The sequence below is a fragment of the Oratosquilla oratoria genome, chromosome 1 (genome assembly GCF_046742065.1).
Source record: "Oratosquilla oratoria isolate Oo_2021 chromosome 1, ASM4674206v1, whole genome shotgun sequence".
NCBI classification, from domain to species: Eukaryota; Metazoa; Arthropoda; class Malacostraca; order Stomatopoda; family Squillidae; genus Oratosquilla; species Oratosquilla oratoria.
In genome coordinates this window covers 135,584,917-135,600,380 of record NC_134777.1, presented here as the reverse complement: position 1 = coordinate 135,600,380, position 15,464 = coordinate 135,584,917, and the positions used below count along the sequence as shown (strand labels likewise).

Sequence of the window (15,464 nt, the reverse complement as noted above, 5' to 3'; positions counted from 1 at the left end):
GAGTACGATTCTGTCTGTGATCGTTCTCTAATAAGAATACGGGGTTGAAGGTAGACACAGTGCTTGAAGGTAGACACAATATTGTAAGTAGACTTATACAGTGACCGGAAGGTTGGAGCGTAAATAACTACGTTTTTCCACGTGCCTGTGACCTTACTTATGATTACAAAGGATTACAAAGGCGGAGCATGCCGACAGGAGACCTTTTGATCCATATCTAGGTCGGATGCAAAAAAAAAAAAAAAAAAAAAAAAAGAAAAAAAAATCATATTAATAATAAATTAAAACTATAATAATGTAAAAATAACAAATAAAATACATAAATAAATGCATAGGTATAGTTGAATAACAAACAAAAAGGTAAATGGTAAATGATTATAAATTGACATATAACTAATAATAAATGAAAATCAGACAGACAAATTATAACAAAACAAAAACAAATAATATAACATAAATTATAATCATTACAGCATCTTAGGTATTTATCTAATATATTTTTCACATTGTAAGGATCAATAGATTGTCTAGTTGGAGAAAACCACAATATACTTTTGTATTTCCTTACTATATTTTTGCTTCAGTGTAATAATTAACACATAGCAGACCTTCACTTATATTCTTTTACTACCCCCCACTTGGGCATAGGCCTTTTCGCTACCCAGAACCAACCCCGAACGACCTGAGGAAAGGGGACGGAGTCAGACGTGAATAACAAGGAGCAGTTTCCATTTATGGTCAGATATATCCATATAGACGATTGGGTGGTGGCAGCGTATACCTTGATTTTTTTATTTCCCAAATCGTTCTTATGTGGGTATCTCTGATCACTCCCATTGGAGGTGCTCTTGGTTAAACACTAATCAAATCGACACCCCCACATTATTCATGTAAGGACAGGAATTTTGAAGGGATATTTTTTTTGGAATTTCGTTTAATTTATCTGTTTATTTATTTGAGTGTTGACTTGCGTGACGGTTTTACTCAACCAAGAAGCAAAGTAGAAAATAGAGCCTTAATAGACCATGAATTTATTCTATTCTATGTCTGCCTATCAAGATGTGTTGGCAAAGAGCCTTACTATAATCATTGAAGAAAAACATACAATAGGAGATAGCTACAAATATATTTCAGCTGATTTTGGTTCAACTAAAGCTTCGAGACATTAGAATGTTCTCGAACATAGCGGGCGCACCGTAGCTCCGCCCACCCGTGACGTCACTAAACACGTTCGGACAGAGGCGTAAACTAAGGCCATTAATTTTAAGAGTAATGGGAAAAATTCCCAACTTTCAGTTCAGGATTCCACTAGAGAAATAGTTTAGGGAGAGATTGTAGCAGCTAGGGGCTCTGTTGAGAAGCGAAATGAAGTTTTACGAAATAATACAACAGGGAGGTTAGTAGTTTACCCATAGATACGAACACATAGCCGTCTCGTTCTTTTTGTGCGCAGCTAAAATTTTAATCTGATGCCAAAAATGATTCCGATAACAGGTATGGACACGTTCTGTAAGATTAATGAAAACAAATGTCAATATGTGAGTTAAATGATATAGTGCAGATATAGTAGGTAGATAGTTATTATTATTAAGTTTTGAATCTGATGCCAAAAATGATTCCGATAACAGGAATTAAAAGGGTTTAAGGGAGTGTACTTCACAAACACTTTGCGTATATACATTAGCTATGAGGGTGTAATCCTTAGAGTACGATTCGGTCTGTGATCGTTCTCTAATAAGAATACGGGTTTGAAGGTAGACACAGTGCTGGAAGTAGACACAATATTGTAAGTAGACTTATACAGTGACCGGAAGGTTGGAGCGTAAATAACTACGTTTTTCCACGTGCCTGTGACCTTACTTATGATGCCCATAAGCAAAAAAGACAAATGTGTTATTAAATATCTCGCATACCCATATATTTTTCATATTGTAAGGATCAATAGATTGTCTAGTTGGAGAAAACCACAATATACTTTTGTATTTCCTTACTATATTTTTGCTTCAGTGTAATAATTAACACATAGCAGACCTTCACTTACATGCTTTTACTACCCCCACATTATTGGTGGCCCCACATTATTGGTGGCAGCGGTGGGATTTACGCTATTAACCAACCTGAAGCTCACTTATCTGTGTGTCGACTTAGACAAAGCTTGTGTACCCTGTGGATTGGCAGTACAGTCATCAGAGACAGAATATATCCCATATAGAAATAGCGGATGAGATTGTGTGGGGAAGTGACGTGTTAAGGTGTATAGCTTTGATGGAACTACACATAATTAAAGGCAGTCAGGTAAAAATGAACAATAAAACGGAATGGGAATCCAATTCGGGAGAGGAAGAAGAGACGAGAACGAGGATGGAAGATAGACCTGAATGGGAATCTAACCCAGGAGGAGGCAAAGAAACAGGTGCTACAAATGAACAGAGAGTCAGTGGAGAGCTATTAGAGATAATAGGTACGTTGAGGATCGTAATAGACATACAGGCACAGAATGCCCAATGCACACCCAAAACCCCAATAAAGGAGGAAAAACCAAGGATACTCGCAGACCCAAACGGCATTCCCATACTAAAGTTGGAAGAGTTACGGGGACTTGATGCCATAGCCAAGTTCCAATTGTTCACTGAGTTGGTGGAGTGATGTAGCGACGATGACCAGGAAAGAATCCTGATTGCAAAGAGTAGGGCCAGCCCGGAATTAGCCGTAGTCATATACAACAATCAAAAGAGGGGAACCATCCACTCATGGGAGTCTTTTAAGACGGGGCTACAGAAGGAATTCGGCATCGAAGTTAACCTAGATCGAGCATGGCAGGACTTAGAGAACATGAGATATGACTGGATAGAGTCACCAGAAACATTCATACATAAGTTTAAGTACCATCATGCAGTACTCGAGACGAGAATCCCAAGTGAAAGCTTACCAAACCGGGACCAGACCATCAAAAGGAAGCTGTGGAATGGGTTACCCACAGGATCAAAGGAAAGGATTGAGGGATTCTTAAATGATGGGTACCCACTAAATCACTTCCTAAATAGATTAGAGAACGAGAGGCAGTTCTTGATGATTCAAAGGGACTCGCCGGTGAACGTGTTACATGCCAAGGAGAGGAAAAACAGCTGTACCCGAGGTGATGTCGATGTCGATGAACTCATGTATAGGATCCGCAAACTAGAGGTTCAGTTAGAGCAGGAGAAGGGGAGGAATGCACAAGAAGGTAGCGACCGTCTCAGATACTGTCAGTACTGTACTGTCAAACAGCCTCCCATTGGTTAAAAGACTGTTGGAGGAAACCACCCCCTGGCCATTGTTTTGATTGTGGAAAGCTAAGTTGCAGGAGGGGAGACCCGAATTGCCCAGCCTCAATGAAGAGCCAATACCGCTCAAACTCCAAAGGTTCAAAATGACTGGATAACAGAAAATCAACCCCGGTGATCACTACAGAAGTAGGGGGCCAGCAACTAAGGGCATTAGTAGACACAGGGAGTGATCACACATTGGTGTCGGAGAAAGCATCTAAGATGATTGAAGGAGAACTCAACTTGCGGAGGAATCCTCCAAGATTACAAGGGGTCACAGGGAACCCGCTTAGGATAATTGGAATGATAAAAACAAAGGTTAATGTGGGTAATGCAAAGGTAGTTACACAATGGATTCCTATAGTACCAGACTCATACCTAGCTACTGACATACTATTGGGATGTGACATCTTGAATCAAGCAGATTATCATTGGAATGCCAGGAAGAGAACTCTATGCTGGGGTAGGGTATCGTATCCATTTAACACCGTCAAGAGTCAACGGGGGGAGGTCCGACAGGTACGAGAGAGCCCCATTACGCTAAATGGAAATCCGAAGCATCACTTACAAGTAGGTTTGGAGGCTCCAGTATTCTTAGAGCCATATCAGACTAGATTTATAACAGTCCCAGTGAGAGAAAAACCGGGCACAAGTCTTATAGTGTATCCCCAAGCAAGTTACAGCCATAACGGTCACCCATATTTAGTAGATGTTAGCGAAGGGAGTTCAATATACGTACCACTGGTTAACAATTCTAAGAAAAGGCTGAAGTACCAGAAAGGGACTATAATAGGTTCATATGAGCTGACTAGGAACATACCCCCTCTTAGAATTAATGTGACCAGGGAAATACACAATGATCTACTACCTAATTATGAGTCAGCAAAGTTAGAAGGTACTAGGGTAGAGAAGTTGGAAGAGAAAATAAGGGAACAAAACTGGGACCATCTTACTAACAGGGAGCAGAGAGAGCTGAACGAACTGATCCTAGAGCACGAACGGCTATTTATACTGGGAAGCGATGATCTGGGGTTAATTGAAGGTCCACCCGCTCATATACAGGTAAATAACCCTCAGCCCAGTAGAGCTCCTATATACCGTTATCCTGAACAGGCAAAGACAATTATCTCAGATATGCTAACGGATATGGAGGAAAAGGGGATTATTGAGAAATCAACGGCAGCCTGGTTATCTCCAATAGTCCTGGTGAACAAACCCGATGGCAGCAAAAGGATGTGCCTGGACTATAGGCATGTGAATGAAAAACTGACAGCAGATGTCTACCCTTTGCCAAGACTAGATGAATTAGTAGAACAAGCCAGTGGTCATGAATATTATGTAACATTAGATATGAAGGATGCGTACTTCCAAGTCATGTTAGACAAGGAAAGCAGAGACCTCACTACCTTCAGTGATGGTGTATCATTATATAGATTTAGAAGATTGCCTTTCGGACTGAATTGTGCTCCTGCTATATTTTCGAGGCGCATGACTGAGGTATTGAAGCCCCTGTTACGGAAAGGTTGGGTCAGGAATTATCTGGATGACCTTATTCTATGGGCACCCACCTTCACAGAACTAGTGAAACGACTAGGTGAATTATTCTCAGTACTGGAACAAAATGGAGTCAAATTAAATTTAAGCAAATGTCTCTTCGGATTAAAACAGGTTACATTTCTAGGACATGTAGTATCAGCAAAAGGTAGTAAGCCATTACCGAAAAACGTGGATGCCATACTAATGATGAAAGCACCAAAGAATGTAAAGGAAGTGAGGAGATTCCTAGGGATGTGTGGATTTTATAGGAAGTACATACCAGATTTCGCAAAAATCGCGGTACCACTCACTAATCTTACAAAGTCAGATTCTGAATATGTATGGAACAGCAATCGCCAGGAGGCATTTGAGCACCTGAAGGAGAAGCTAACCAGTGCACCCATACTAGCAAAAGTACGGAATGACCAATCATTCCTACTAACTACTGATGCCAGCAACACACACATGGGGGCAGTACTGAGCCAAGTGCAGCCAGAAGGGGGCATTAAACCCATAGGATATTTCTCAAAGAAGTTAAACCCATGCGAAACGCGGTACGCGATTACAGATAAGGAGGCACTTGCAATAGTGCTAGCTTGCAGAAACTTTCACCATCACTTATGGGGGACGAAGTTCACCATTATAACAGATCACCAGCCCCTAACCAGTGTATTCAAAAGAAAGACCAAGTCTCCACGCATGAATAGGTGGATCCTAGAGATGAGAGAATACCAGTATGAGATCCAGTATGTAAAAGGGAAAGAAAACGTTGTAGCCGACCAACTGTCAAGGCCAGTTAGAATGATCACGAGAGTACCAGAAGCCACTTGGCTGGGATACGATAGACCCACTTTCAAGGATAAACAGAGAGAGAGTTCCACATGGTTAGAGTTAGCCAACTACTTAGAAGGAGGCACATTACCAAGTAGACGCTTAAGGAAGACGACCCTAGATCAGTTTGCATTGATAGACGACATCTTATATTATGCTAGAGAGAAATCAGATGGAAGCGTTCACTACGCACTCATAATCCCTCACAATTTGATTCAGGAAGCAATAAAACATGCACATGAGTTAACAGGTCATTTAGGGCAAAAGAAAACAATTAAACAAGCCGAGGAGCTGTTCTATTGGCCAAATTTAAAGGTAGATGTATGTAATTTTGTAAAGAAATGCATTACTTGTCAGAGGTTCAAGGGTACACAAGGGTTGTCACAGCAATACAAAGAGGTTCCCCCTGCTACAAAGGCAATGGAGAGAATAGGCATAGACCTAACGGATATGGTATCCGGGTCGCAGGGATATAGGTATATTTTGACCATAATCGATCACTACAGTAGGTTCGTTAGGTTTTTCCCATTGAGAACAAAACACCACCAACACATACTACACTCCCTAACCCAGTTCTTCGCAGACTACGGCACCCCAGAGAGCATCGTAGCAGACAATGGAGCAGAATTCACCAACATGGCTTTCAAGAAGTTGTGTGGAGAACAGCAAATCACCCTACTCTACACCACCCCATACCACCCACAAGCAAACGGTGTAATAGAACGGATGCATCGAACGTTGAAGAGCATCCTGGCAACACTATGCCAGGGACACCCAAACAAATGGCCGGATCTACTACAAGCCTGTCCAAGGAAGATGAATGGAGCCACACACACCTCCACCGGACATACTCCCTATTTCGGCTTCTTCGGAAGACACCCACCCCGATTGGCCGGTCATAGACTCCCAGGTGTAGAGGGAACGGAAGATGAAACAGAGGTCGCTCATCAAATCATCCGAGAAACCCACCGTAAGATGACAACGGAGTATCGGAGTGTGGCGAACCGCAGGAGAGGCGAGCAGAAGGTTGAAGTGGGATCTTTAGTATGGATCCGGAAGGAAACTGCTATACCAGGTACCTGCCGCAAGCTGAACCCCAAGTGGGAAGGGCCCTACAGAGTGGTGGGGGCATTAGCAGGACACAGTGTATACGAACTAAGAAATCCCTTCACGGGAAAGGAGACAAGGAGAGCTGCTGCTCAAGTGAAACCTTACTTTGGTTCCGAAGAGTGGTTGGTGGAGCCTGTTGAAAAAGAGTTCCACCCAGACCCGGAAGTGGAAATACTACCACCAAGGATGTGTCGTGCACCAAGACGGCTCATCGAGGAATGCTGAAGAAATCAACTGGAGCAACCCGACCAGTTGGTGCCATATCTAGTGATTTAAGGTGCTAAGATGACAGTAGTTAACTGCAATAGGAAATGTAGGGATCATATCGTGCCAGTATATGTCCAAAGAAAAACGAATGCTCGTGCAAATTAATGCAAAGATGCCCTCAATGTTCCTATATATTGGACCATAAAGCTTAAATGTAACCCACCTATACTTTTATACATGTGTAAGGTTGAGATGTCCTAGGATTAAGGATGCATATATTTCATATGTTGTAAAAGGAAATTTCAGCAACAGCCAGGTGAAGGAACTAAATGTCAACTTAGGGGGGGGATAAAGAAGTCAATATTAGCCTAGGAGAGGGACTACAAACGATGGTTAGCGAGCACTTTCATTCGGAGTAGTATTGGAAAATGGGGAAATTCTTTAGCTCGAGTTGGGATCATGAACCCAACTCAATTTACAATTGCCCGCTTGACAGGGGTGTAGGACTTCAGGACCTGGTGGTCAATCGCCGATTGCCCAGAAGTGAGCCCACAGTAGGGGGAGAAGTGTGCCACCCATGGGGCGAAACCACAAGAGAGAGTCGTGGCTTAGCTCGGTCGTAGCGGCTATGCATGTCCAGTCAAGTAGTATGTAAGAGGTCAATTGGGGAATCCAGCCAATACGAAGGCTGATGGAAAAGTCCACGGAGACATCCACAGTAAATTGGTGTACCCCCGGGTCACCTGAGATTCGTACACCTACGAGTGTGCTGAGGGGAGAGTGCCTCGTCAAGCTATCAAAAGGATAATCGCTCTCTTTTGCAGGATGGATTTTTTTTTCTTTTGCAGGGGGATTTGGACCACACCAAATAGAATCCTTCACGTGATGTTGCGGAATTTTTCTTACAGAGGGGCGTAGGGCCATGTAAGGACAGGAATTTTGAAGGGATATTATTTTTGGAATTTCGTTTTATTTACCTATTTATTTATTTGAGAGACTGGGTATTATGGACGTCGTGACGGTTTTACTCAACCAAGAAGCAAAGTAGAAAATAGAGCCTTAATAGACCATGAATTTATTCTATTCTATGTCTGCCTATCAAGATGTGTTGGCAAAGAGCCTTACTATAATCATTGAAGAAAAACATACAATAGGAGATAGCTACAAATATATTTCAGCTGATTTTGGTTCAACTAAAGCTTCGAGACGACATTAGAATGTTCTCGAACATAGCGGGCGCACCGTAGCTCCGCCCACCCGTGACGTCACTAAACACGTTCGGACAGAGGCGTAAACTAAGGCCATTAATTTTAAGAGTAATAGGAAAAATTCCCAACTTTCAGTTCAGGATTCCACTAGAGAAATAGTTTAGGGAGAGATTGTAGCAGCTAGGGGCTCTGTTGAGAAGCGAAATGAAGTTTTACGAAATAATACAACAGGGAGGTTAGTAGTTTACCCATAGATACGAACACATAGCCGTCTCGTTCTTTTTGTGCGCAGCTAAAATTTTAATCTGATGCCAAAAATGATTCCGATAACAGGTATGGACACGTTCTGTAAGATTAATGAAAACAAATGTCAATATGTGAGTTAAATGATATAGTGCAGATATAGTAGGTAGATAGTTATTATTATTATTAAGTTTTGAATCTGATGCCAAAAATGATTCCGATAACAGGAATTAAAAGGGTTTAAGGGAGTGTACTTCACAAACACTTTGCGTATATACATTAGCTATGAGGGTGTAATCCTTAGAGTACGATTCTGTCTGTGATCGTTCTCTAATAAGAATACGGGTTTGAAGGTAGACACAGTGCTGGAAGTAGACACAATATTGTAAGTAGACTTATACAGTGACCGGAAGGTTGGAGCGTAAATAACTACGTTTTTCCACGTGCCTGTGACCTTACTTATGATGCCCATAAGCAAAAAAGACAACTGTGTTATTAAATATCTCGCATACCCATATATTTTTCATATTGTAAGGATCAATAGATTGTATAGTTGGAGAAAACCACAATATACTTTTGTATTTCCTTACTATATTTTTGCTTCAGTGTAATACCGTCGCCGCAAAAAAAAATGTTACACTAAGATTTTTTGGATAACTAAACACAAAAGTACATGTTAAATGGGTTTTATTTACCTTTTAAGCTTACATTATATATACAAAATTAATATTTGGTCATGTGGCCCTTATTCTTGATCACCATCTCGATCCTCTTGGGCATCGAAGTGGCGAGGTTGGCGAAATACTGTAGGTCCATCAAGGCCCAGTGCTTCTTCAGCGCCTCCTTCAGGTCGGGTACGGTGCTGGGTCGTTCCTTCTCCAGGATGTTTTTCATCTGATTCCATGCGTTTTCGATGGGATTCAGGTCAGGGGAGTTACCAGGCCACTCCAGAACATCAATCTTGTTGGTTTCCAGGAAATCCTTCACTGCTTTGGACTTGTGTGCTGGGGCTCCGTCGTGCATAAAAAAGTTGCAGTCATGGATCCGCCAGAAAATCAGCATGTGGTTTCGCAAAACCTCGATGTAGTTGGCAGACTTCATTGTGACGTTCTTGGGGAGGAAATACAAGCCAGCTCTACCATTATTTCCAGTGAAGGCGCCCCACACCATCACGCTGTCAGGATGTTTAACAGTCTTGACGGTGTATTTTGGGTCGTAGCGGGAGACATTACTGGGGCGGCGGACCAGCTTTGAAGTTCCTCTGATGAGCCGGAACGTACTCTCATCACTAAACATCACCTTCTTCCAGTCGTCTGATGTCCAGTGTCGGTAATTCTTACAGAACTGCAGCCTTTTCTTCCTCATCTTATCAGTCAGCAGAGGTTTCTTGGCGGCCCGACGTGATGGTAATTTTAGGTCCTTTTGTAGTCGATGCTGCACTGTTCTCACTGTGACGTCCTGGAGCAATTTCGGGTGCTTTTCTTTCAGTTCTAAGGCTGTTATTCCGGGGTCTGCCTTCACTTCTTTCTTTAGAATGAAGTCTGTGCGTGCTGATGTCTTCCGTGGTCTGCCAGAGCCCTCCTTCCGTCGCGGTGTCGTGCCGGGGGCAGAGCATCACCAGCTTTCTTCAGGCGGTAAACGGTCATTCTTGACACTTGCAGGTCCGCCGCCACGCGTATCACAGATACTCCTTGTTCTATCAGGGACAAGGCCCGTCTCTTCTGTTCCAGGGAAAGTTGATTTTTAACCATTGTGCCTGGTGGAAGTGGAAATATAGGCGGCCAAAGTTGGGTGTCGAGTGAAAAAATGGCGTGATTGAGAGCAGCGTATGGGCAATCTTTACTCGACGAGCTCTGCGGGCTCATGAGGTGTGAGATGTTGCGGTGGAGGGGTATAGGGGCTGAGGGAGGGGACTACGTCATAGCCAGATCCGCCCACTACACTTGTGGCTCAGACCAGAATTCTTTTGTTACGTCGCGCCGCGTGTAACATTTTTATTTGCGGTGAAAATGTAACATTTTTTTTTGCGGCCACTGTAATTAACACATAGCAGACCTTCACTTATATTCTTTTACTACCCCCACTTGGGCATAGGCCTTTTCGCTACCCAGAACCAACCCCGAACGACCTGAGGAAAGGGGACGGAGTCAGACGTGAATAACAAGGAGCAGTTTCCATTTATGGTCAGATATATCCATATAGACGATTGGGTGGTGGCAGCGTATACCTTGATTTTTTTATTTCCCAAATCGTTCTTATGTGGGTATCTCTGATCACTCCCATTGGAGGTGCTCTTGGTTAAACACTAATCAATCGACGGCACCACATTATATATATATATATATATATATATATATATTTTTTTGAAGGTCTGCTTTGAAGGTCTGCTTTGTCTGTCTGCTCGAAGTAATGGGTTTAGAGCATGTTGGGTATGTGTATTTTGTGGTGGGCCCAGGATTGCTCTCTACATCTCCAGCTAAAAGTAGAAGAGGGGTGATCGCCGGAAAATCACCCTTCGGTGCAGAAAAAACGTAATATTGCATGTTGGGAAAAAGGATTGTGGTACTCCCCAAGGTAGGCGTAGCTCCTCTTGGGGATCGGTGCCACCTGCGTAGAGCCGGTGGCCAGGGGTGGTTGCTGCCGTTTGGCCCCCAACTCTTGGGGTTGGGGGGTGGTCCCACGACGTAGACGCTGCAGCTCCAGGACCAGCTGGTTTGTTGGCACGTGTCCCTGCTGAGAAGCCTTTGATCTCAAAGAAAAAGAAAAAACTATGTCTTCAGTTTGCCCAAGAACATGTATGGTCGGACGCACAGTGGGCTACAGTTCATTTCAGTGATGAATCCCAGTTTAATGTGATTGGGTGTGATGGAAAAAAAGTATGTCAGACACAAATTAGGTGAAAGGTTGTCTCCAAAGTGCGTCAAAAAGACAGTGAAATTTGGAGGAGGTAGTGTGACGGAGTGGGGAGCCATTTCTGCTGCCGGGCCTGGACCGCTTGTTCGCCTGCATGGTGCAGTAAATGCAGCTGTATACAAGGAGCTACTTCGACAGCATGCGCTACCAAGTTTATGAGCTGCAGCTGCACAACCACCCATTTTCATGCAAGATAATGCTCCTTGCCACAAAGCCAAGTCCGTTACCACATTCTTGAGGGACGAGGGGATATCAGTTATGAATTGGCCAGCCTGATCTTAATCCAATAGAAAACGTATGGAAGATCATTGGAGAACATGCGCAAGCCAAAAATCCAGAAAAACAGGACAAACTATGGGAATATTTGGAAGAAGAGTGGAAAAAGTTGACTCTGGAGTTTTGTAGAACATTAATAGGTTCCTGTGGTAAACGATGCAATGAGGTTATTCAGAACAAGGGTATGTTCACCAATTATTGATACTCTTGATATTTTTTTATGGTGTCCCTTAACTTTTGCACTACATGGAAATGTAACTGTTATACTATTCTTCTACTTATTTACTAACCGGTCTATCTATTGCTTTGAAACTTCATCAGAATTCATACTAGAAGTGTATGTAAATCTGTGTCAGTTTACAGGTCTCTTGATTAAATACTTAAGTTACAAGAAAGATTTATTCAGAAAGTGTTTTACTGTCCCTTAACTTATGCTCGCTACTGTATATCAAGCCCTCTGTCTGTGTCAGGGTTGTCGACATACCAGGCCGACGACTTGGCGTTGAAGTCACCACCCACGATCAGGTTGGGGATTGAGGCTAGTTGGCTAAATTGAGGCCTGAAGGTGTTTGGAACTGTGGGGGATGATTACCTGGCCAGGCACCTGGGTTGCATGGATACCATGCAGAATGTCTGAAGATAGGAGGTACAGTTATGGTGGACTGGCTGGTGATGTTATTTAATGTTTGTTTAAGAGAGGGTAGAGTGCCAGAGGACTGGAGAAGTGCCTGTATAGTTCCACTTTACAAGGGAAAGGGGGACTAGTGTGAATGTAGTAGTTGCAGAGGGATCAGCTTGTTGAATGTAGTTGGGAAGGCTTATGGTCTTGATTTAGAGGATTAGGAGAGGAACAGAGGGAGTAATTGGTGAGGAACAGTGTGGATTTAGGACAGGTAGGGGTTGTGTTGATCAGATTTTTGTGGTAAGACAGATATGTGAGAAAGCTATAGGAAAAGGTAAGGATGTTTTTTAGGCTTTTATGGATTTGGAAAAGGCTTATGACAGGGTAGACAGGAGGGCACTGTGGGAGGTACTGCTGATATACGGGATAGGAGGAAAGCTGTTTAGAGCAGTCAAGAGCTTTTACGAGAGTAGTAGAGCTTGCGTTAGCATTAGAAATGGAGAGAGTGAATGGTTTGAGGTAAAGGTGGAACTTCTTCAGGGATGTGTTATGTCGCCCTGGCTGTTCAATCTTTACATGGATGGGGTGGTACGAGAGGTGAATGCAAGGGTGGTGGGTCAGGGGTTGGAGATGATTAAAGAAAATGGAGAAAAGCGGGAGGTGAGCCCGTTGTTGTTTGTGGACTACACTGCACTTGTGGTAGGATCAGAGGAGGGATTGAGGAAGTTAGTGACAGAGTTTGAGGTGTGTGAAAGAAGGAAGCTGAAGATAAATGTGGGCAAAAGTAAGGTGATGAGATGTACAAGGGGAGAGAGTGACAGCAGGCTGGAAGTGAGCATTAAGGGTGGAAGACTGGAGGAAGTGGATAGTTTTAGATACTTGGGTGCGAATGTGACAGGAAAGGGAGTAGGAGGGGTGGAGGTAGAATGTAGATTGAGAGAAGCAAGTAAATGGCTTGGTGGATTAAAAAGTATAATGAGAAATAGACATCTGGGAATGGATGCTAAGAGGAGGTTATATGAAGGAGTGATTGTGCCAACAGCACTGTATGGGGCAGAAACATGGAACAGGAAGAGAGAAGGAATTTGAATGTGTCTGAGATGAAATGTCTGAGAAGTATGATAGGGGTTACTATGCTAGATAAAATGAGAAATGAGGTGAGGAGGAGAACAGGGGTGGAAAGGGAACTGGGAGATAGGGTTGATGAAAGAGTATTAGGATGGTTTGGACACATGGAAAGAATGAGTGAAGAAAGATTAGTAAAAGAAGTGTGGAAGGCAGAGGTGGAAGGAGTGAATATGAGGGGGTGTCCTAGGATGAGATGGATGGATAGGGTGAAAGGGGCATTACAAAAGAGAGGAATGTCTGTGGAGGAAGGACGGGAGAGGACGGGAGAGGACAGAAGATAGGGGTGAATGGAGAGGGGTTGTGTATAGATAATGCTGTGATGCATGAGGGGGAGTAGGTGGGGGATGGGGGTGAGGAAGTATGTACGAGAAAAAAAATTTATGCAGCCCAAAGGGATTTCTCCTCATCTTCTCCTTTTCTGCATGGGGGGACAGAGAGGGGGGAGGAGGTTGCCAAATTTATGAAGTGGCCTTGCTGTGGATGTGCTGTGTCTTGCAACACTGCTTCTGACCCAGGGCAGTGGACAGGATTCAGGGATGACCCGTCATCTAGGAGGTACCAAGATAAGAGGGAGGGAGGATGATGGAGGGGAGTGGAATATATAGGAAATGGAATGGGTGGGAGTGGTTTCTATGCTTTTTTCTTTTTGGCTACCCCACATGTAGGGGGAAAAAGCCTTTGGTATATGTACCACAAAAATCTGATCTACACAACCCCTACCTGATCTAAACCCACACTGTTCTTTACCAATTACTCCCTCTGTTCCTCTCCTAATCCTCTCAATCAAGACCTTCCCATAAGTCTTCCAAACTACACTTAACAAGCTGATCCCTTTGAAACTACTACACTCACACTTTTCACCCTTTCCCTTTTAAAGTGAAACTATACAGGCACTCCTTCAGTCCTTCGGCACTCTACCCTCTCTTAAACAAACATTAAATAACCTCACCAGCCAGTCCACCACAACTATATCTCCTTTTTTCAGACATTATGCATGGCATTCATCCAACCTAGGTGCCTTACCTGCTCTCATCATCTTAACAGCTGCTTTCACTTCATCTTTCCTTATTTCTCCTCCATTTTCCTCATCAGTCTCATTTTCTTAGCACTTCCCACTGCAACTACCTTTCCCTCCCTATCCTCCTTTACATTTAGCAACTTCCTAAAATACTCTGCCCACCTTCTTCTCACTGCCTTCTCTTCCATTATCATTCCTCCATCTGCACCTTTTACCTTTTCTTCTCTACTTGATTCGCCTCCTCTTCTTCATTTAATTTCTTTTCAAAAATTTTTTTTTTACTTTCAAAATTTTCTTTCATACTCTTGCCCAATTTCACATCTGCTCTCCTCTTTGCCTCCTTTCTCTTATGCTTTACTTCTCTTTACTTTGTACCTCTCATATGATTCCCTCGTCCTAATTTGTAACCAATCTATGAAAGCCTGCTTCTTCTCTTCTACAGGGTCTAACAGATAAATCCGTACTTCTTATCACATGTTTTAAGATTAATATCTCGGGTTATAATAAACAGAGAGTTATGAAATTTTCAGTATATTTAGAAAAGGCAATAAGAACAATGATTTCATTCAATGTAACCACCTTCAGCTGTTATGACACTTTCAACGCGTTTACGAAACTTGGATACAGCGTTGATGATCTCAGACTTTGATAATGAACCCACAGCCTTCTTGATGTCTGTCTTCAGGGTTGTTATACTTCTGTGTGGCTTGTCACATGCCTTGGCCTCAATTCGCGCCCAAAAATAATAATCTAAAGGGTTTAGGTCTGGCGAATTTGAGGGCCACAACTCTTTGTTCCAGAACTGCACATTTGACCCTTCGAGAAGGTTGGTGGTCCTCTTCGCTGTGTGGGCTGGAGCCGAGTCTTGTTGGAAGACAAACTGGTTGCCACTAGCCTTATCTTTCATCCAGGGTATTATTTTCTCTTCTAGAACTTTGCAATAGACAACGGCATTGACTTTCTCCTTGTTGTTGAAGAAGTGAGTGAAGACGTCCCCCTCAGTTGACACCACACAGAGCACCATGACACTTGCTGGTTTCTTCGTCGTTGTCTTGTGTTGAACCTCT

At 43.0% G+C, this 15,464-nt stretch overlaps 1 protein-coding gene across 11 annotated transcripts in view; it reads right to left on the bottom strand.

The window, feature by feature from the left end:
• LOC143027327 (diacylglycerol lipase-beta-like) overlaps positions 1-15,464 on the bottom strand; it is a 418,191-nt gene that overhangs the window by 235,036 nt on the left and 167,691 nt on the right. The gene's annotated exons all lie outside the window — the stretch shown is intronic.